The sequence below is a fragment of the Oncorhynchus kisutch genome, linkage group LG5 (genome assembly GCF_002021735.2).
Source record: "Oncorhynchus kisutch isolate 150728-3 linkage group LG5, Okis_V2, whole genome shotgun sequence".
Classification (NCBI taxonomy): domain Eukaryota; kingdom Metazoa; phylum Chordata; class Actinopteri; order Salmoniformes; family Salmonidae; genus Oncorhynchus; species Oncorhynchus kisutch.
The window spans coordinates 46,928,384-46,952,314 of NC_034178.2; the positions used below are offsets into that span (position 1 = coordinate 46,928,384).

The window sequence follows — 23,931 nt, forward strand, 5'->3', positions numbered from 1 at the left end:
CCATCTGCCCAGCACAGCTGATTTGTTGTAAAGACCGTAATAAATCTTTGGTTTACTAACTACATTGCTCCCTGTTAGTTGATTTATTGGTTGTCTTTCAAGCCACGTGTGTTAGCCCTACAGTAAGGTCCTTATGAGAACGAGGCAACTCTTGAAACCATGTTGCAGCACACTTAGTTTGTGAAATGCCTTTGGGTATTGATATGGGTTCACGTTCTTGAGTACTTAAGAGTAGCCTTTGGGGGGGGGGGGGGGGGGGTATAATACGATCATGCTTAGTGTGAAACGAGGGCTCCTGTTTTAACAAACATTTAATAGTACTATGACAAATACAATAGTTTAGGATTTAGATCAAATGAACGGAATGGCAGTTTTGGCGCTCTTATGTAGCGGGCTTCAAATCAAATTTTATTTGTCACATACACATGGTTAGCCAATGTAGCGAAATGCTTGTGCTTCTAGTTCCGACAATGCAGTAATAACCAAGTAATCTAGCTAACAATTCCAAAACTACCTTACAGACGCAAGTGTAACGGGATAAAGAATATGTACATAAGATATATGAATGAGTGATGGTACAGAGCGGCATAGGCAAGATACAGTAGATGGTATTGAGTGCAGTATATACATGAGTATGTAAACAAAGTGGCTAGTGATACATGTATTACATAAAGATGCAGTAGATCTAGAGTACAGTATATACATCTGAGATGAATAATGTAGGGTATGTAAACATATTAGGTAGCATTGTTTAAAGTGGCTAGTGATATATTTTACATTTCCCATCAATTCCCATTTATTGAAGTTGCTGGAGTTGATTCAGTGTGTTGGCAGCAGCCAATGTTAGTGGTGGCTGTTTAACAGTCTGATGGCCTTGAGATAGAAGCTGTTCTTCAGTCTCGGTCCCGGCTTTGATGCACCTGTACTGACCTCGCCTTCTGGATGATAGCGGGGTGAACAGGCAGTGGCTCGGGTGGTTGTCCTTGATGATCTTTATGGCCTTCCTGTGACATCGGGTGGTGTAGGTGGCCTGGAGGGCAGGTAGTTTGCCCCCCCGGTGATGCGTTGTGCAGACCTCACTACCCTCTGGAGAGCCTTACGGTTGTGGGCGGAGCAGTTGCCGTACCAGGCGGTGATACAGCCCGACAGGAGGCTCTCGATTGTGCATCTGTAGAAGTTTGAGTGCTTTTGGTGACAAGCCGATTTTTTTCAGCCTCCTGAGGTTGAAGAGGCGCTGCTGCGCCTTCTTCACGATGCTGTCTGTGTGGGTGGACCAATTCAGTTTGTCTGTGATGTGTACGCCGAGGAACTTAACTTACTACCCTCTCCACTACTGTTCCATCGATGTGGATAGGGGGGTGTTCCCTCTGCTGTTTCAGGTCCAACTAATGGGAACATGTCCACCACTAACCTAATTCCAAGCCCCAAAATGCATAATTCTGAGAAGATTAACTCAGTCCACTTGGGCTCGACAGTGAGTCGTTTTGGATGCTTACCCTGCTATAGAAAACCACAGGATATGGCCGACGACCTGGGTGGAGGCGACAATATCGACATGGGCAATCAGCTACAACTCTTACCCGGTACAAAGGTCTTTAATTGCATTGGTAGACAAGTGTACTGAAGCATACGTTGGTTATTGTAATGGGACCTTAAACGCATCTGTTTTCTATTCAAAGAAACGAGGCCATACTTCATGTGACAGCATAATGAACTCATTCAATCACTGTCGTAGTGAAGCAAATTTTCATTAAAATTGATCTTGCTAGTTACATAACTGAGAAATGTCTCGTTAGCTAGCTACCTTGCATGCTAATGTCATTTCATTCCCAGCTGCTAGTCATGCCAGTCTACTAGTAATAGCTTGCCAAACCTAGGTTTTCTGTGATTATCTTCCAAATGCATCTTCATGTCCAACAGGTTATTGTTAACGCAATGACTCGGGAAATTGTTTTGCAATGGGGCAAGTGAAAGTGAAAGTACATATTTGCTTTCTTATGGTCACTTTGACTATAATTCTTACAGAAAATTAAGAGGATGAGATGGGGACAGTGAGGATGAAGAAAAACCAAGCATAAACTTTGACCCGAGTCTTACAACTTCACATGCTGTGGGTTTCATATTTACATCTACAAAGTATTGTTGTACAGCTGTATCATTGAGTATTGAGTTCTTGGTTTTCTACACTGCACTAGTGCTTCGGCCCCTCTCCTCCCAGTACAATGACGACAGCTGCCAGACCATCCCAGTGCTTCCATTCACCGCCATCATGCTTATCCCTGGACAGACCCTGCCGCTGCAGCTCTTCAGACTGCAGGAGGTCAGCATGATGCGCAACATCATCCAGAGAGACCGCACATTTGCTGTGCTCGCACACAGGTATAGAGTGAAGGGAGGGAGAGAAGCAGAGGGTGGGAAGAATGGGCTCTGTTTAGGGTGATCACATATCCCAGATTGTGCCGGACAGCTCCGCATTTTGGCCCTTTGTCCCGCAACCAAACAATCATGTCCCGCATTTTATCAACACATTTGAGCACTTTGCTGATGTCAATGCTGTGAATTGAGTACCCCATGGTGGGGTGGTGCTATGGTAAGGGCAGGCATAAGCTACGGACAACGAACACAATTGCATTTTATCGATGTCAATTTGAATTCCATTCATCCAACGCCATCACCTCATGTTTCAGCCTGATAATGCACAGCCTCATGTTTGAATCAGTGATGGAAAAAGTACTCAATTGTCATAAGTAAGTAAAGATACCTTAATAGAAAATGACAAAAGTAAAAGTACTACTTGAGTGAAAGTATTTAGTTGTATATATACTTATCAAAAGGAAATGGAATTGCTCAAATGTACTTATCTATCAAAAGTATAAGTATAAACCATTTAAAATTCGTTATATTAAGCAAACCAGAAGGCACAATTAATTTTTTATTGGCGGGAGGCCAGGGGCACACTATAACACAAAGTATTTATGTTTAGTGAGTCCACCAGATCAGAGGCAGTAGGAATGACCAGGGATGTTCTCTTTATAAGTGTGTGAATTGGACCATTTTCCTGTCAAAATGTAACAAGTCATTTTGGGTGTCAGGAAAAATGTATGGAGTAAAAAGTACATTATTATATTTAGGAATGTAGAGAAGTAAAAGTTGTCAAAATTATAAATAGTAAAGTACAGATACACCCAGAAACTACTTTAGTAGTAGTTTAAAGTATTTTTACTTAAGTACTTTACACCACTGATTTGAATGCTTTGGACTGGTGTCGTGTGTGTGTGATCACAGTAGAGTGTTCTTAATTAGATGTGTTTGGCTGTCTGTACCTCTCACCTTACCCTCCAGTGACAGGCGAGGTGCATGCAGAGTTTGGGACGACAGCTGAAATCTATGCTTATCGGGAGGGGCAGGAGTACAGCATCAAGACTGTCAAAGTGAAGGTAGTCGGACGGCAGCGGTTCAAGGTCCATGAGTTCAGAACCCAGGCAGATGGGTGAGTGGAACCAAATGTTACTGAACAGAACCACCTGAAACCTCGTAGAACCTGGGCAGAGTAATGAGTGAAACAGCTTATAGACAGAAGACAAATCTATCCAATCTGTCTGTCACTTGAGCTTCATCTCCAAATGTAATCATCATTCTCACTTTCATAAAGGCATTATTATCATCATGGCCTTATAAGTAGAGATGGGCCTTGTCCAAAATCCACCTTGCCAACTTCTTACTAAAACTACATACGGTGTACTAATAGTACTGCATACTAGATCTTACTGTTTAATAAAAACACATGCATTAAGCAACAAATATCAACATATTACTCATCCATACTGAGAAGATGTCATCTATTGCTCAATCACGCTTGTTCCCCGCCATTTGTACATTTTTGTAGAGTGCGTCCCCTATTCTGATTATCAGCTGTTATCAAACACACGTGTGTGTAAAAATACGATTCTCTTCCTCAATAGTGTGCAGCATATTCTACTAGATGAAAAGCAGAAATTAGTATGACATCCTGGCATTTAAAACATACTCAATTTAAAAAAAAATGTCACATACTATAAAACGTTCTATTTTCACATACCCTAAAAGCCTACTATTTAGAATGCAGGTATGGTTATTCTGACATGGCCTCTATGTACAGTATGAATGAGCAACAAATATTTAGCAAGTTATTCCACAAGATGGCACACTCATTATTTTTATCCTTTTAGTAGAAAAGCACATTAGACACTATGGGGAGGTGATATAATATACTAGCCTTTTAAACAATATATATACTGACAAAAGCACATACAGTGCCTTCAGAACGTATTCATACACCTTGACTTATTCCATATGTTGTTGTGTTACAGCCTGAATTCAAAATGGGTAAGAAAATAAATACATTTAATCCATCTTCACACAATACCCCATAATGACGAAGTGAAAACATATTTTTTGAAAAGTTTACAGAAATATCTCATTTCCGTAAGTATTCACACCTCTGAGTCAATACTTTGTAGAAGCTCCTTTGGAAGCGATTACAGCTGTAAGTCTCTATGAGCATCCACCCACACCTGGATTGTGCAACATTTGCCCGTTATTCTTTTCAAAATTCTTCAAGCTCTGCCAAATTGATTGTTGATCATTGCTTATACAACCATTTTCAGGTCTTGCCATAGATTTTAAAGTAGATTTAAGTCAAAACTGTAACTCGGCCACTAAGGAACATTCACTCTCTTGGTAAACAACTCCAGTGTAGATTTGGCCTTCTGTTTTAGGTTATTGTTCTACTGAAAGGGGAATTAATCTCCACAAGTGTCTGGTGGGCAGCAGACTGAACCATGTTTTCCTCTAGGATTTTGCCTGTGCTTAGTTCCATTTATTTTTTTAATCCTGAAAAACTCCATAGTCCTTAATGATTACAAGCATACCCATACCATGATGCAGCCACCGCTATGCTTTAAAATATTGAGAGTGGTACTTAGTCATGTGTTGTATTTGACCAAAACATAACACTTTGTATTCAAGACAAAAAAATCAATTTGTGTTGTCACATTTTTTGCAGTTACTTTAGTGCCTTTCAACATTGTATAAAATATTCTGGGCCCTCAGTTTTCCATGCCAGTGAACTTGGGTCAGACACAACTGTAGGCTATTTGCGCAAGGATAAGAAGCAGTGCTTGACTTGGGCAGGAGCTCAGAGCTGAGTACTGTCACTTCCCCTTTCACACTGAGTGGTTATCAAAAGGGAGAGAGCTGGAAAGATTTTTCAAATACGTTGAGAAACTTGTAATTCTCAATGGATGTAAAAACATACTTTGTTTGCTTGCTGTTTGAGGTGAAGAAAACATTACTTTGAGAAGCTCCACAGGTCATTAGTGGTGGTGCGTTAAGCCAATCAGAAATAATATCAGATCCCCAAATGGGCACATTTATATGCTTACATTTGCATGCAGCCAAGGTAGCCTATAGGCCTACTATTTATAATCAGGCCAGGTAGCCTATAGGCCTACTTCTATGTATAATCAGGCCAGGTAGCATATAGGCCTACTTCTATGTATAATCAGCCCAGGTAGCCTATAGGCCTACTTCTATGTATAATCAGGCCAGGTAGCCTATAGGCCTACTTCTATGTATAATCAGGCCAGGTAGCCTATAGGCCTACTTCTATGTATAATCAGGCCAGGTAGCCTATAGGCCTACTATGTACAATCAGGCCAGGTAGCCTATAGGCCTACTTCTATGCATAATCAGGCCAGGTAGCCTATAGGCCTACTTCTATGTATAATCAGGCCAGGTAGCCTATTGGCCTACTTCTATGTATAATCAGGCCAGGTAGCCTATAGGTCTACTATGTATAATCAGGCCAGGTAGCCTATAGGTCTACTATGTATAATCAGGCCAGGTAACCTATAGGCCTACTATTTATAATCAGGCCAGGTAGCATATAGGCCTACTTCTATGTATAATCAGGCCAGGTAACCTATAGGCCTACTATTTATAATCAGGCCAGGTAGCATATAGGCCTACTTCTATGTATAATCAGGCCAGGTAGCCTATAGGCCTACTTCTATGTATAATCAGGCCAGGTAGCCTATAGGCCTACTTCTATGTATAATCAGGCCAGGTAGCCTATAGGCCTACTTCTATGCATAATCAGGTCAGGTAGCCTATAGGCCCACTTCTATGCATAATCAGGCCAGGTAGGCTATAGGCCTACTTCTATGTATAATCAGGCCAGGTAGCCTATAGGCCTACTTCTATGTATAATCAGGCCAGGTAGCCTATAGGTCTACTATGTATAATCAGGCCAGGTAGCCTATAGGTCTACTATGTATAATCAGGCCAGGTAGCCTATAGGCCTACTATGTATAATCAGGCCAGGTAGCCTATAGGCTTACTTCTATGCGTGCGCGTCCTTACTCAACATTGACAGAAGCGCTCCAAACAAAAGACAACGACTAAATTTACAAAACTCATAAATGCAGTGAAATAAACCAAAACCTGTTTCTCACAAATGTAGTATAGGTTGTGCACTCTGCAAACAATATGTCCACTCCGACAATGATAATGAGAAGACTGGAATAATAATATTGAATGCATTAACAGAAATGACCTTTGCCAAAGTAACAAACATTGTAGATTCGAAATATAGGAATTAATGTTAAATGTACAACTGGTGCTAAAATATTCATACCCCTTGACTTTTTCCACATTTTGTTAGGTTACAGCCGTGTTCTAAAATTGATTAAATCGTTTTTTCCACATCTTTCTACACACAATACCCCATAATGACAAAACAAAAACAGATTTTTAGAAATGTATTACAAATTTAAAAAACTGAAATATCACATTTACATAAGTATTCAGACCCTTTACTCAGTACTTTGTTGAAGCACCTTTGGCAGTGATTACAGCCTAGAGTCTTCTGGGGTATGATGCTACAAGCTTGGCACACCTGTATTTGGGGAGTTTCTTCCATTCATGTCTGCAGATCCTTTCAAGCTCTATCAGGTTGGATGGGGAGCGTTTCTCCACGGATATATTCAGGTCTCTCCAGAGATGTCCGATCAGTTTCAAGTCTGGGCTCTGGCTGGGCCACTCAAGCACATTCAGAGACTTGTCCCCAAGCCACTCCTGCGTTGTCTTGGCTGTGTGCTTAGGGTCGTTGTCTTGTTGGAAGGTGAACCTTCATCTCAGCCAAAACCAGATGGATGGTGTATCGCTGGAACTGAAATTCGAGCTGGTCTGCGCATGCCTGTAGTGCCTTGCTGCTGACACCGTCTGGACCATATGATTTTTGTGGGTTGACACGTTGAATGTATTTCTTGATGTCATTCACAGAGATCTGTATATCAACAGCTGGTATGCTGTCTATACTGTCCAAGGCTACTTTCTGCTTCAATGTAAAATCACACATCAAAAAGAAAGGAGGACCAATGCACTCTTCATATAATTAATTAAAATGCCTTTATTAATACTTATTAGTATATGAAGAGTGCCTTGGTCCTCCTTTCTTTTTGATGACCAATTTACCCCTTTTACCAAAGAGCACCTTCTGTCTACCAAAATGTACTATTGTGTACCTTAGTAGCGCTTCCCTTCCTCCTCTTTTCTACTAGTAAAATCACACATGTCAAACCGACAATAGAAACTGTTCAAATAATTTGCAAAAGCAAGGTCATTTTCGACAATGTATCTTTGGTTTGGAGCCCTTGTCACGCTTTCCTACTGACCATGTCCTTGAAAAGGTTTTCTCATTTGTCTTTGTATGCTGCCTTGCACTCCTTGATTTTGCTTTTCTTTCTTAAAGCTGCAATATGTAACTTTTGGGGGACCTGACCAAATTCACATAGAAATGTGTGTTACAGATCTGTCAATCGCATTGAAAGTAAGTCAAAAGCTGTTCTATGAACTGGCGCAGCAAATTCTGGATAGTGCATCTTTAATAAGCTTAAACTTGTCATTTGATTTTTCTATAGGCTATTGATATTGTTTGTTCTCTCATTATTAGACCTTTGGCTACCTTGTGTTTTTACCTTATGTCATTCAAATAACTTTTTGAGATAGAACGCTGTTATATTCATTGTTTGACCGGGAGAAAGCCATGCATAAAGTTATTAACCTTAGGCTATGAATATGACTGAAGGCTATCAAATGGAGAGAAGGGAAAATAGGCTACATTATTTTAAAACAGCTAGACCGAAGACTCTATAGACACACTATAGCCTTATGCCCATGCATTTGACAGAGAGAGAAAGTATTTTCTGACTGGGCATTTTGTGCTGCTTTGGTGAATTCTCTGCTCTCTTTGGCCTGCATTCCTCTCTTGCTATATAACATATTTATTGGAACAGGCTATAGGAATAGGCAAATTACTCGGAATGTCGCTTGAGTGCTGCCCTGCTGTGTGCTGTGACACTAAATGTTTTACTGCGTGGCGCCAGTGAAGTTCAAATATGCGAAACCATCGTCTGTCTCATCACTATGAGACCTGGTCAGTCTTTGTCATGGAGAGAGAGTTCCTAATGTTTTGTACACTCAGTATGTACCACTGTTCACATGATATACTACACATACTCTACTACCCTCATAATCTAGCTTTAAATGAGACATCACATATCTTTAACAGGACTTCTCAAATGCTTTGGGGCCGGGGACCCCTTTTATGAGAGCAAATTCACCAATGACCACCTCATAACACAACTCGAGTGAGATAGAAATAGCATACAGGGTGTTTTACTATGACTTTGGCAGTGCATGGTCGGACGAACCACGGTCCGAACCCTGGGAAGAAACATTTTGTCATGGGGCAGATATATGTTTTGTTGTTGCAGCTTTAAAGCTAATATCCTGCAATTCAAAAATAATTGCCGTGATGCAGATAGAAAGACTTTGCCATTTCAAAGCTTAAATTACAGTGCATTTATGTCAACAATTTTAATTTTTTTGGTGTTATGCTGAAATATGTATAATTGGTGGAGTACTGTGGATACCAATATCCCTGTGAGCCTCCCAGGTCCATGTTGCCCAGGGTTAAGAACATCCATTGTAGATTAATAATATTACATTGTATTGCATTACATACTTTTAACTTATTCCACAGATCCCTACGCCAAAAGTAGTTTAATGTGTTAGTAATATTCATAAAAAAATGTAATGTCCAAAAAAAGAGATCTGGCCGTGGACCCCCTGCAGTACCTCCGTGGACCCTGGTTTGAGAACCCCTGCCTTAAAATATTACCTTATATGTCTGTGTATGTTGTTCTGTTGATGGTGAAGTCATGCACCGTCTGTTATCACACGCTCTTGAAGTTAACAGAGTGTGGTGGTAGTGACAGGGTGTGGAGAATAGGAGCGGTGGGAAGGTTAATTGTTTGTTAGGGGGATGTTTAACATGCAGAGGTAGTGGTGACAGTCTTCGGTGGCGAGACACACGGAACATGAGACTCATTTTCAACTGTAGGCCCAATCTTATGGAGTGTTCAGATAAACTTGTTTTGTTTAGAACAGACATGCTTTTCTCTCATGTGGAAAAGGAATAATGTCCCCTCTATATATAGTTGCTCCCTCCTGAATGTGACCTGCAACCCAGTGTTGTTTGTGTAACACAAGGCATATGAATGAAGATGTTCTCCTGCTGAGGTGATGTTTTCTGTGTGTTTGCCTGTGTGGCCTCCCTGGGTCTACGCCCTCTATGACTCTGTGTACTCAACACTGTTCTATAGGTTAGTGTCTTAACCTCTCAGGGCTAGATATACAGTCCATTCAGAAAGTATTCAGGCCCCTTCACTTTTTCCACATTTTGTTACGTTTCAGCCTTATTTTAAAATGGATTACATTAATTTTTTCCCTCTTAAAATCTACTCACAATACCCCATAATGGATAAGCAAAAAACTTTTTTTTGACATTTTTGGAAATAAATAAAAACTGAAATACCTTATTTACCTAAGTATTCAGACCCTTTGCTATGAGATTAGAAATTGAGCTCAGGTGCATCCTGTTTCCATTGATCATACTTGATGTTTTTACAACTTGATTGCAATCTACCTGTGGTAAATTCAATTAATTGGACATGATTTGGAAAGGCGCACACTTGTCTATATAAGGTCCCACAGCTGACAGTGCATGTCAGAGCAAAAACCAAGACATGAGGTCGGAAGAATTGTCCTTAGAGCTCCGAGACAGAATTGTGTCGAGGCACAGATCTGGGGAAGGGTACCAAAACATTTCTGCCACATTGAAGGTCCTCAAGAACAGAGTGGCTTCTATCATTCTTAAATGGAAGAAGTTTGGAACCACCAAGACTATTCCTAGACCTGGTCACCTGGCCAAACTGAGCAATCGGGGGAGGCGGGTCTTGGTCAAAGAGGTGACCAAGACCCCGATGGTCACTCTGACAGAGCTCCAGAGTTTCTCTGTCGAGATGGGATAACCTTCCAGAAGGACAACTATCTCTGCAGTACTCCACCAATTGGACTTTATGGTCAGACGGAAGCCACTCCTCAGTAAAAGGCACATGACAGCCCGCTTGGAGTTTGCCAAAAGGCACCTAAATGACTCTCAGATCATGAGAAACAAGATTCTCTGGTCTGATGAAACCAAGATTGAACTCTTTGGCCTGAATGCCAAGTGTCACATCTGGAGGAAACCTGGCACCATCCCTATGGTGAAGCATGGTGGGGGCAGAATCAAGTTGTGGTGATGTTTTTCAGCAGCAGGGACTGGGAGACTAGTCAGGATAGAGGAAAAGATGAATGGAGCAATACAGAGAGATCCTTGATGAAAACCTGCTCCAGAGTGCTCAGGGCCTCAGCCTGGGGCGAAGGTTCACCTTCCAACAGGACAACGGTCCTAAGCACACAGCCAAGACAACGCATGAGTGGCTTCTTGACAAGTCTCTGAATGTGCTTGAGTGGCCCAGCCAGAGCCCAGACTTGAAACTGATCGGACATCTCTGGAGAGACCTGAATATAGCTGTGGAGCGACGCTCCCCATCCAACCTGACAGAGCTTGAAAGGATCTGCAGAGAAGAATCTGAGAAACTCCCCAAATACGGATGTGCCAAGCTTGTAGCTTCACACCCAAGAAGACTCAAGGCTATAATCGGTGCCAAAGGTGCTTCAACAAAGTACTGAGTAAAGGGTCTGAATACTCATGTAAATGTGATATTTCTACATTAGCAAAAATGGCTAAAAACCTGTTGTTTCTTTGTCATTATGGGGTATTGTGTGTAGATTGATGAGGGGGAAAAAATATTTTGTCCATTTTATAATAAGGCTGTAACGTAACAAAATGTGGAAAAAGTCGAGGTCTGAATACTATCTGAATGCACTGCAACTACTGTGTGTACACAGACAGAACATTGCCAATGGAACTTGATTTGAGCTGATTTATTCCATAATGTGTTTTAGAAAAATACTTTACCAGTTAAGTGACGACACACATCCTGTTTGTAACCTTGTTTCTTGTGTTTGTCCCCCAGGAGACTCTGATGAACAGAGTGAAGAGACAGCTCCATGAGTGGGACGAGAACCTCAAGGATGATTCCCTCCCCACAAACGCTATAGGTACAACTCCCCTAAAGGCTACTGTATATTTCTGCCACCAAAACCATCATATTTTTAGGTACTTCTTCCAACCTCTCAGATTTAAATCCTGAACTGTAACCTACCATCTCCCCTTCCTATCAGATTTCTCCTACAGAGTGGCAGCCTGTTTGACCATAGACGATGCCCTCCAGCTGCTGAAGATAGGCAGTGCTGTGAGCTGGACATCATGAGCACACAAAGACAGACAGACACAGAGCCATAAATACACATCACTAAACCTTGCAATTTAAAGGCCAATGCATGAACCAGGCGAGGACTTGTTCATCTGTCTGACACACACTGTTTGATATGTACCCCTACACCCACCACGAATCCATCCAGCTGTACCCACTGTACCCCAACTGATCTGGTCTAATCTCTTACCCCTACTCCTCCCTGTTGTTCTGTGGCAGACTCCCGTCTCTCCTCTCTTTCCTCTACTCTATGTGCTAGTGTTATATTTAGCCACCGCCTATTTTAATTTTACCTTTATTTAACTAGGCAAGTCAGTTAAGAACAAATTCTTATTTTCAATGACGGCGGTTTAACAGTGGGTTAACTGCCTGTTCAGGGGCAGAACGACAGATTTGTACCTTGTCAGCTCGGGGGTTTGAACTTGCAACCTTCCGGTTACTAGTCCAACCAGCTCTTAACCACTAGTCTACCCTGCCACCCCAAAAAGTGATGATAATTTACCCTCTCTTGAGGTGGTGGGTCGGAGATGCTGCCTTCTTTTGTGAGCTCTCCCATGCATTGAGAGCTGTGCAAGTGTTAAAACACCTCTTCTCTAATCCATCCCTCCATCCTCACCCTCCTCATCGTCGCTCTGACTAGAGCTGGAACAATAAGCCGAAAATTACAGACGCTGACATTGCCTTGCTCTTATCGAAGCATTTTGCTGATGTTGGTAATTTTCTGTGATTTTGCTGCAAAATGTTCTTGTTCTAAAAATCATTATTTGGTCAACAATAATAGCCTATGCATTATGTATATTCCTGCTATGAAAGTACAGTTGAAGTCAGAAGTTTACATACAACTTAGCCAAATACATTTGAACTCAGTTTTTCACAATTCCTGACATTTAATCCTAGTACAAATCCCTGTTTTAGGTCAGCTAGGATCACCACTTTATTTTAAGAATGTGAAATGTCAGAATAATAGAGAGAATGATTTATTTCAGCTTTTAGTTCTTTCATCACATTTCCAGAGGGTCAGAAGTTTACATACACTCAATTAGTATTTGGGTCAACTTGGGTCAATCGTTTCAGGTAGCCTTCCACAAGCTTCCCACAGTAAGTTGGGTGAATTTTTGGCCATTCCTCCTGACAGAGCTGGTGTAACTGAGTCAGGTTTGTAGGCCTCCTTGCTCGCACACGCTTTTTCACTTCAGTTGAGGTCAGGGCTTTGTGATGGCCACTCTCTAATACCTTGACTTTGTTGTCCTTAAGCCATTTTGCCACAACTTTGGAAGTATTCTTAGGATCATTGTCCATTTGGAAGAACCATTTGCGACCAAGCTTTAGCTTCCTGAGTGACTTCTTGAGATGTTTCTTCAATATATCCACATAATTTTCCCCCCTCATGATGCCATATATTTTGGGAAGTGCACCAGTCCTTCCTGCAGCAATGCACCCACACAACATGATCCTGCCACCCCCGTGCTTCACGGTTGGGATGGTGTTCTTCAGGTTGCAAGCCTCTCCCTTTTTCCTCCAAACATAACGATGGACATAATGGACAAACAGTTCTATTTTTGTTTTATCAGACCAGAGGACATTTCTCCAAAAAGTACAATCTTTGTCCCCATGTGCAGTTGCAAACCGTAGTCTGGCTTTTTTATAGCGGTTTTGGAGCAGTGGCTTCTTCCTTGCTGAGTGGCCTTTCAGGTTATGTCGATATAGTACTCGTTTCACTGTGGATATAGATACTTTTGTACCTGTTTCCTCCAGCATCTTCACAAGGTCCTTCGCTGTTGTTTTGGGATTGATTTGCACTTTTCGCACCAAAGTACGTTCATCTCTAGGAGACAGAACGCGTCTCCTCCCTGAGCGGTATGACGGCTGCGTGGTCCAATGGTGTTTATACTTGCATACTATTCTTTGTACAGATGAGTGGTACCTTCAGGCATTTGGAAATTTCTCCCAAGGTTGAACCAGACTTATTGGCTGATTTCTTTTGATTTTCCCACGATGTCAAGCAAAGAAGCACTGAGTTTGAAGGTAGGCCTTGAATTGCATCCACAGGTACACCTCCGATTGACTCAAATGATGTCAATTAGCTTATCAAGAGCTTCAAGAGCCATGACAATTTTTTATGGACTTTTCCAAGCTGTTTAAAGGCACAGTCAACTTAGTATATGTAAACTTCTGACCCACTGCAATTGTGACACAGTGAATTATAAATTAAATAATCTGTCTGTAAACAATTGTTGGAAAAAGTACTTGTGTCATGCACAAGTAGATGAGTCCTTACTGACTTGCCAAAACTATAGTTTGTTAACAAGAAATGTGTGTTTTAATGACTCCATCCTAAGTGTTTGTAAACTTCAACTGTAGTTTGCTGTTGCTAGCTAATTTGTCCTCAGATATAAACATTTGGTTGTTATTTTACCTGAAATGTACAAGGTCCTTTTTTGTTGTTGCTGGATATTAGTAAAATGTTGACCCATTTTAACTCATGCAAAATCGTGTGTCCCCTACTCTGACAATTAATCCACAGATTAAAGGGGAAACTGAGTTGATTTCTAGTAATCTCTCCTTGTTCAGTCTTCTTTTCTACTTCTGTGGATTTTATATGGCAGTTGGCAACCAACATTAAGGTAACTGTAACCGACTGGACTGGCGTATGGACCTCCATCTTTCAATCACCCATGTGGGTATATGCTCCTAAAAACCAATGAGGAGATGGGAGAGGAGGGACTTGTAGCGTGTCAGGCGTCTAAAAACGCAGACACTCGTTGACCCACACAGAAGCAGTTTGGATGAAATAATTGATTAACATGTATGTGTACATTTATTTTGCAACACAGGCTATTTCACAGCAGTTTAAGATGGTACAATGATTCTCTAAACTATATACTTGCTTAAGCTAACTGAGTTTTTGGGGCGGCAGGTAGCGTATTGGACAGAGCTTTGGGCCAGTAGCCGAAAGGTTGCTAGATCGAATCCCTGAGCTGCAAGGTCAAAATTGTTCGTTCTGCCCCAAGTCAGTTAACACACTGTTCCTAGGCCATCATTGTAAATAAGATTTGTTCGTAACTGACTTGACAAGTTAAATAAATAAATAAATGTAAAAGGAAATAGTATTTTAGCAACCAAGAAGTGGCGGTGGAATTTCTACATCTTTAAAAGATTGTCTCAAAGACCCATTAAATGTAACAATAACAACCACAAATAATATGGAGTTTCTCATCAATGTCCCTGAACACTCAACACTTTATCTATGGGGTCATCAGAGTGGCGTGCGTGCGTGCACGCGCGCGCGCGCGCAAGGAAGGGTTAAGCAAGTTCGTGTCTCTTGTTTGACATTCATCTAGTTAAGTTTCATAACCATCTCTCTGGCTACTGTCCCATTCTGTCTGTCTACACTGTCTGATTCGACCTGGGTCATTCTAGAATATTTGTAGTTTTAATGTATTCGTATACTTTAATATCTGAATGTCATTTGTACACCCAATTCGGCAGTTTTTTGTACAGTGTGGTTCAGATAATAAACCCTGGTCTCCTCCCCTCCACACACACACACCTGCAGCTTGTCTCTGTATGGCCCCATGGCAGCCTATGTTAACTCCCACGGTCCATGGTCTACAAAACCAGCAACCTCAACCTGGTCCGCAGGCCATCTACGCTCCACAGCTGGTTTCCAGGGTAACCCCTCTCTATACATGCCTCACACACATACATTCCCTCGCTCTCACACATTTAGATGTACACTAACCCATTCCCCACACTATAGAAACTCACCCACAGCCTCACAAATTATATTCTCAAGTGACACACATGTCCAAGGCCCTTGGGCTCCCCTGGGTTCTCAGTGATTCTGTTATGTTACGTAAGGAATCTTCAACCTGTAATAATGACAGCAATAACTTCCTCCACTTATCCTCCCCATGGGCTGGCACTGGTCAAGATGAGTCTTATTCAAGTCCTCTGTGGGGAGCTATGGAGGAGGAAGAAACCTCTCTGCCACACTGTTCGTCTGGTGAAGCGTGTTATTACAGCCTGTTGTTCTGAGAAGACATGTTGTGGAGAGAGCAACAGACACACAACATGACAGATTTAGGCGGTTTATTGGTGCCTTTCATCTGTTAATTGCAAGTGCTTCTTTGTGATAATTGTTATTCAAATGGTAGGTTGTTGCCAGGACGAGAACCCTGAGAAACGTCTTAATTGAACAGGTGTCAGATGGGAGTGGAGTGGTTTGTCTGTGTGCCTTCCCTCCTTTGCCTGGCCTGCTGCCATTCCTACGTGACAGCCAGTAAGGGCTTTAGTCTGAGGAGAAAATGGAGAGGTGATGAGAGAGGGCATTGTATTGAATAGACACAGTCTGTGTTCTTTCTGTATGTAATATCTGTGCATGAGAGCATCAGAAAATCCCAGGGCTCTATTAGCAATGCTGTCTGGTATGCCATATACGTTATTCGTTTCTGTGTCAGATGCCTTATGTCAACAATAAGAAGTGAGGCATGCTGCACAAATCCCTAAGGACTGATGGAAGTTATTTCTGCCTCTCTCGCTCGCTCCTCCCCCCTCCCTCAGGTATGCCTGGACGATCGCTCAGTGTCAGATCTGTGGCTCCCACATGGGTTGGAAGTTCACGGCCACCAAGACGGACTTGTCCCCTCCTCGTTTCTGGGGCCTGACCCGCTCAGCAATGCTGCCCCGCATCCCCCAGACAGGTGGCCAGGAGGGGGACGAGGGCTCCCGCCTGGTTTGCCTGTGGCAACATGAGGACCTCCCTGCCACCCATGTCGCCAACACACCCTGTACACTGGCGAGGGCCTCTTCTTAGTACTCGGTGTCCCACCCAACCCCCGACAGCCATGGCAGCAAATCCCTCATATAAGGTCATCCTGCCTTTAAATGTAACTTTCTAACACACACACAGAGATAGAGAGAGAGAGAGAGAGGATGGAGAGGTGTTTTGTTCCTGAGTGCAGTGACACTGGAGATGGAATGCGTTGCATATTGACAGATAGATATGGGGAATTGAGCAAGATATTTATTCTGCAACACGGGCAAATCTTCCCCATAGCATGCTACTCTGGACTTGTCTGTACTGCTCTCTCTATCTAGCTCCAATACTATCTGTCACAGACATGGCACACACTAGTGCATTGCCATACTATCAACCTGCTCTAAACCATAGGTGTGACTTTGCATGCAGTATCCAGCTAGGTGTGTGTATAGGGTTATAGACTCCAATCAAAAGGACCTTTGGTGCCCATAATCTCTAAACAAACAAATCAATAGAAAGCAATTTGGGATTCTGGTCACCGGTAGTTGTTGATGTGTTTCTCAGAGAACCTAATTTCAGATGGATTGGTTCATGGAGAGATAGACCATGTAAAATCCAGGATTAGAGGGGGTTTGTATATGTGAAAGTATGCTGCTTTTACAAGGATGTATCATGCCTTTGTTTCATGTGCCCGATGTTTTGATCAGTCGGTCAAGAAGGTCATGTGGTCTGATGAGACAAAAATAGAGCTTTTTTTCTTCTTTGAAGAAGAAGGATGAGTACAACCCCAAGAACACCATCCCAACCGTGAAGCATGGAGGTGGAAACATCATTCTTTGGGGATGCTTTTCTGCAAAGGGGACAGGACGACTGCTCCATATTGAGGGGAGGATGGATGGGGCCATGTATCGCGAGATCTTGGCCAACAACCTCCTTCCCTCAGTAAGAGCATTGAAGATGGGTCATGGCTGGGTCTTCCAGCATGACAACGACCCGAAACACACAGCCAGGGCAACTAAGAAGTGGCTCCGTAAGAAGCATCTCAAGGTCCTGGAGTGGCCTAGCCAGTCTCCAGACCTGAACCCAATAGAAAATCTTTGGAGGGAGCTGAAAGTCCGTATTGCCCAGCGACAGCCCCGAAACCTGAAGGATCAAGAGAAGGTCTGTATGGAGGAGTGGGCCAAAATCCCTGCTGCGGTGTGTGCAAACCTGGTCAAGAACTACAGGAAACGTATGATCTCTGTAATTGCAAACAAAGGTGTCTGTACCAAATATTAACTTCTGCTTTTCTGATGTATCAAATACTTATGTCATACAATAAAATGCTAATGAATTACTTAATCATACAATGTGATTTTCTGGATTTTTGTTTTAGATTCCGTCTCTCACAGTTGAAATGTACCCATGATTTAAAAAAATGACAGACCTCTACATGCTTTGTAAGTAGGAAACACTGTCGATTTTGCAGGTTATCAAATACTTGTTCTCCCCACTGTTTGTAGTATACATGTAGAGATACTCATTTCTATTTTGTAACTGATGGAGGCCCATTTAACTGCAAGACACTGTGCCTCTGAAGTACCTCTGGTCAGTGAAGACTAGAGTTGGCTTGGTGCCGGGTGTAGACTTGAGGAAAGCAGGGCCCAAGGCAGTGGATCCAGAGAATCTGTCAGTCACCATGGTTCTGTGTGTGATGTTGATGGCTGGATGGAGTGCCTATGGTCCAAATCAATGTCTTGTTTGTTTGTTATATCAAATAAATTGGACATTGTATTAATGAAACTGTCTTTGTTAAAAATGGCAACATCATAACGCAAGTTACCTGAATAACTGTATTTTTGTTTATATCCATACATTTCCTTTAAGTCAAGAATTGTATTCCTTGTCGATGTACAAGGTTATTTTGGTTCATGTTTGTAAAAAATGGTATCTTAAGTAATCAGTCAGTTATGGAATTTCTGGTCTGATATACAGTTGAAGTCAGAAGTTTACATACACTTAGGATGGAGTCATTAAAACCACTCCACAAATTTCTTGTTAACAAACTATATTTTTGGCAAGTCGGTTAGGACATCTACTTTGTGTATGACACAAGTAATTTTTCCAATAATTGTTTACAGACAGATTATTTCACTTATAATTCACTGTATCACAATTCCAGTGGGTCAGAAGTTTACATACACTAAGTTGACTGTGCCTTTAAACAGCTTGGAAAATTCCATAAAATTATGTCATGGCTTTAGAAGCTTCTGATAGGCTAATTGACATTATTTGAGTCAATTGGAGGTGTAACTGTGGATCTATTTCAAGGCCTACCTTCAAACACAATTCCTCTTTGCTTGACATCATGGGAATGTCAAGCAAAAATTTGATTTGATTTGAAATCAAAAGAAATCAGCCAAGACCTCAAATAATTGTAGACCTCCACAAGCCTGGTTCATCATTGGGAGCAATTTCCAAATGCCTGAAGACACCACATTCATCTGTACAAACAATAGTACGAAAGTATGAACACCATGGGCCCACGCAGCCGTCATACTGCTCAAGAAGGAGACGCATTCTGTCTCCTAGAGATGAACGTACTTTGGTGCGAAAAGCGCAAATCAATCCCAGAATAACAGCAAAGGACCTTGTGAAGATGCTGGAGGAAACGGGTACAAAAGTATCTATATCCACAGTAAAACGAGTCCTATATCGACATAACATGCAAGGCTGCTCAGTAAGGAAGAAGCCACTGCTCCAAAACCACTATTTAAAAAAAAAAAAGCCAGACTACGGTTTGCAACTACACATGGGGACAAAGATTGTACTTTTTGGAGAAATGTCCTCTGGTCTGATGAAACAAAAATAGAACTATTTGTCCATAATGACCATCGTTATGTTTGGAGGAAAAAGGGGGATGCTTGCAAGCCAAAAAACACCATCCCAACCATGAAGCACGGGAGTGGCAGCATCATGTTGTGGGGGTGCTTTGCTACAGGAGGGACTGGTGCACTTCCCAAAAAAGATTGGATCCTGAGGGAGGAAAATTATGTGGATATATTTAAACAACATCTCAAGATATTAGTCAGGAAGCTAAAGCTTGGTCGCAAATGGGTCTTCCAAATGGACAATGACCCCAAGCATACTTCCAAAGTTGTGGCAAAATGGCTTAAGAACAACAAAATCAATGTATTGGAGTGGCCATCACAAAGCCCTGACCTCGATCCCATAGAAAATTTGTGGGCAGAACTGAAAAAGCGTGTGCGAGCAAGGAGGCCTACTAACCTGACCCAGTTACACCAGCTCTGTCAGGAGGAATGGGCCAAAATTCACCCAACTTATTGTGGGAAGTTTGTGGAAGGCTACCGAAAACGTTTGACTCAAGTTAAACAATTTAAAGGCAATGCTACCAAATACTAATTGAGTGTATGTAAACTTCTGACCCACTGGGTTTTCCTAGCCACCGTGCTTCTCCACCTGCATTGCTTGCTGTTTGGGGTTTTAGGCTGGGTTTCTGTACAGCACTTTGAGATATCAGCTGATGTACGAAGGGCTATATAAATAAATTTGATTTGATTTGATTTGACTGGGAATGTGATGAAAGAAATAAAAGCTGAAATAAATAATTCTCTACTATTATTCTGACATTTCACATTCTTAAAATAAAGTGGTGATCCTAACTGACCTAAGACAGGGAATTTTTACTCTGATTAAAGGTCAGGAAATGTGAAAAACTGAGTTTAAATGTATTTGGCTAAGGTGTATGTAAACTTCCGACTTCAACTGTATCTGTGATGCAGAACCTCAACACTCTTGCCTCTCCCATAGCCATGTAGTTCAATTTTTTAACAATGTAAAACAGGATTGATTTGTTCAGCTCAATTATCACCATTTTTAGCAAAGTAATTCTACACAGTAAGAAATGTTCTTCAATACAATTGAGATTGTATTTTTTCATGATTGTTATAATTTTTAAAAATTGGTTTGGTATACCAGTAGGTAACACTTCAGATGAGACAAATGCCATTGAAGAAGAACCTTGGATTAGTGGAAATAGAAAACAAGTAGAAAAGGAGCCCCAGATGCCTTGGTACGAAAAAGGTTTAGAAACTGATCTACTGTGTAAAATCAGAGCGTAGTACAGTACTACAGTCAGCACTAGGCGTACAGAGGCCCATTATCAGCAACCATCACTCCTGTGTTCCAATGGCATGTTGTGTTAGCAAATCCAAGTGTATCATGTTAAAAGGCTAATTGATCATTAGAAAACCCTTTTGCAATTGTTAGCACAGCTTAAAACTGTTGTTCTGATTAAAGAATCAATAAAACTGGCCTTCTTTAGACTAGTTGAGTATCTGGAGCATCAGCATTTGTGGGTTCGATTACAGGCTCAAAATGGCTAGAAAAAAATAACTAACTTCAATAACTCGTCAGTCTATTCTTGTTCTGAGAAATTAAGGCTATTCAATGTGAGAAATGTAACCAGAATAGAAACAGGAGTGGGAGGCCCCGGTGCACAACTGAGCAAGAGGACAAGTACATTAGTGTCCAGTTTGAGAAACAGGCTCTCACAAGTCCTCAACTGGCAACTTCATTAAATAGTACCCGCAAAACACCAGTCTCAACGTCAACAGTGAAGAGGTGACTCCGGGATGCTGGCCTTCTAGGCAGAGTTGCAAAGAAACAGCCATATCTCAGCCCGGCCAATAAAAATTTAAGATTAAGATGGGCAAAAGAACAGACACTGGACAGAGGAAGATTGGAAAGAAGTGTTATGGACAGACAAATCTTACGTTTGAGGTGTTCAGATCACAAAGAAGAACATTCGTGAGACACAGAAACATTGAAAAGATGCTGGAAGAGTGCTTGACGCCATCTGTCAAGCATGGTGGATACAATGTGATGGTCTGGGGGTGCTGTGGTGGTGGTAAAGTGGGAGATGTGTACAGGGTAAAAGGGATCTTGAAGAAGGAAGGCTATCACTCCATTTTGCAACACCATGCCACACCCTGTGGACGGCACTTAATTGGAGCCAATTTCCTCCTACAACAGGACAGTGACCTAAAGCACAGCTCCAAACTATGTTTCTTCCCTAACTTTTTAGGGAGGAAGCAGTCAGCTGGTATTCTGTCTATAATGGCCAGCACATTCACCAGATCTCAATCCTATTGAGCTGTTGTGGAAGCACCTTGACCGTATGGTACGTAAGAAGTTGCCCATCAATCCAACTTGTGGGAGGTGCTTCAAGAATCATGCGGGGAAATCTCTTCAGATTATCTCAACAAATTGACAACTAGAATGCCAAAGGTCTGCAGGTATTTAATTGCTGCAAATGGAGGATTCTTTGACGAAAGGACACAATTATTATTTCAATTAAAAATCATTATTTATATAACCTTGTCAACGTCTGGACTATATTTCCTATTCATTTTGCAACTAATTTCATGGAAAACAAGGACATTTCTAAGTGACCCCAAACTTTTGAACGGTAGTGTACATCAGTGTGACCCGCTGTTCCGTTGGCGGTAACATCTGTGACAATTAGCTACAAACACATCTTGACATGTCAATATGCCTCTGCGTACTGTGTGTATGTGTGCGTGCGTGTGGTGTGGTGTGTGTATCTACATGTATTAAGGAAATTGCTGTCCTTTTGTATTTGTTTGTCCTCAGTGGCAGCCCCAGGTGACCGATTGCTTCAGGTCAATACAGTGTAAGGGCCAATATCCATCACCATGGGGGATGAGTAATAGAACCATGTCTCACAGGGCTGGTGAACACATTATTAGTCTTCCATTTTTATTCAGCAGCCATATTACCCTGCATCCCAGTGCTGGCTTGCCTCTGAAGTTATGCTGGGTTGGGCTAGATGGGAGACCAGATGCTGCAAGAAGTGGTATTGGAGGGCCGATAGGAGACAAACTGTTTTTTATCCTCCTAATCAGGGACTGATTCAGACCTGGAACACCAGGTGAGTGCAATTAATTAGCAGGTAGAAACAAAAAACGGAAGTGTTTCAGCTCTCCAGGACCGGAATTGGGCAGCCCTGTGTGTAGTCTGACACACTAATGCCCCTGAATGTTTTCAGTGTTCTACTGTAGCTCAAATTAAAGTAAGGAGCCTACTTGTTTGTTCTTTGGCATATGTGGAGGTGCACATGTTCCTGCAGTCCATCTCAGCAGAATCAGCAGGGCTTTTAGAAGCTAGAAGACACTCTTCTCACTTCACTGTTGTAACCAACAAAGGAGCACCAGGCACTCCTCAGACAGAAACAACAGCTATAGAGAGATGCAGCATGTATGAAAAACCTTTCGACAGGATGGGGTGAAAGTGAAAAAGAGTGAAAATGGAAAGGTGGGAAGAAAAGGGGTGGCAGGAATCCACTCTGTACCGAGTATTCATACGTCATTTCCAGTAATTGGTGAGCATGTGAGTGGACTTGACTTGTGTGTCTGCGCTGTGTGTTGTAGGCATACAAGTACACGTGCAACACGGTGTGCTGGCTTGGTCAGTGCTTTCCTGGGAGCCTCCTGTCGCTGGCCCAGCGAGGGGCTAACCACAGAGAGGGGATACTGAGTGTGTGACTGACCTCTGGGAGATGTATTTAAAGTACTATTCTTCCTGCACTTTACTATTGATATTTTGGACAACTTTTTAATTCACTACATTCCTAAAGAAATAATGTACTTTTTACCCCATAAATGTTCCCTGACACACAAAAGTACTCGTTACAATTTGAATGCTTAGCAGGACAGAAATTGTCCAATTCACACACTTTTGAAGAGAACATCCCTGCTCATTCATACTGCCTCTGATCTGGTGGACTAAACACACATGCTTTGTTTGTAAATTATCTGAGTGTTGGAGTGTGCTATCCGTAAATTGAAATAGAAGAGTGTGTCATCTGGTTTGCTTACTATAAGGAATTTGAAATGATTTATACTTTTGATACTTAAGTATATTTTAGCAATTACATTTACTTTTGATACTTAAGTATATTTAAAACAAAATACTTTAAAACTTTTACTCAAGTAGTATTTTAAAGGGATTTTACTTGATTTTCTATTAAATTATCTTTACTTTGACTTAAATATGACAATTGGGCACTTTTTTACCACTGTCTGCTACTGTAACAGCCCCAGTGCCTGGCTTGTGTCTCTTTAGTCTTCCTGGCTGTGATTCTGGTCTGAATCACTTTTATCTTGCTCGGCTCTATCTTAACACTTAGCCAACTACTCTCATTTTATTCCATTGGCATGGCCATAATGAATGTCATCCAAGATACACTACATTACCAAAATTATGTGGACACCTGCTCGTGGAACTTCTCATTCCAAAATCATGGGTATTAATATGGAGTTGGTCCCCCCTTTGCTTCTATAACAGCCTCCACTCTTCTGGGAAGGCTTTCCACTAGATGTT

General features: G+C 41.7%; 1 long non-coding RNA gene across 1 annotated transcript; it reads left to right on the forward strand.

Annotated features, from left to right (window-relative positions):
* The first annotated feature begins 1,282 nt into the window (after window positions 1-1,282).
* LOC109891568 (uncharacterized) lies at window positions 1,283-12,139 on the forward strand. The gene is made up of 5 exons (XR_004210044.1): window positions 1,283-1,583; window positions 2,196-2,379; window positions 3,343-3,490; window positions 11,466-11,550; window positions 11,674-12,139. It is a non-coding gene; the product is annotated as an uncharacterized LOC109891568 (long non-coding RNA).
* Window positions 12,140-23,931: the final 11,792 nt, after the last annotated feature.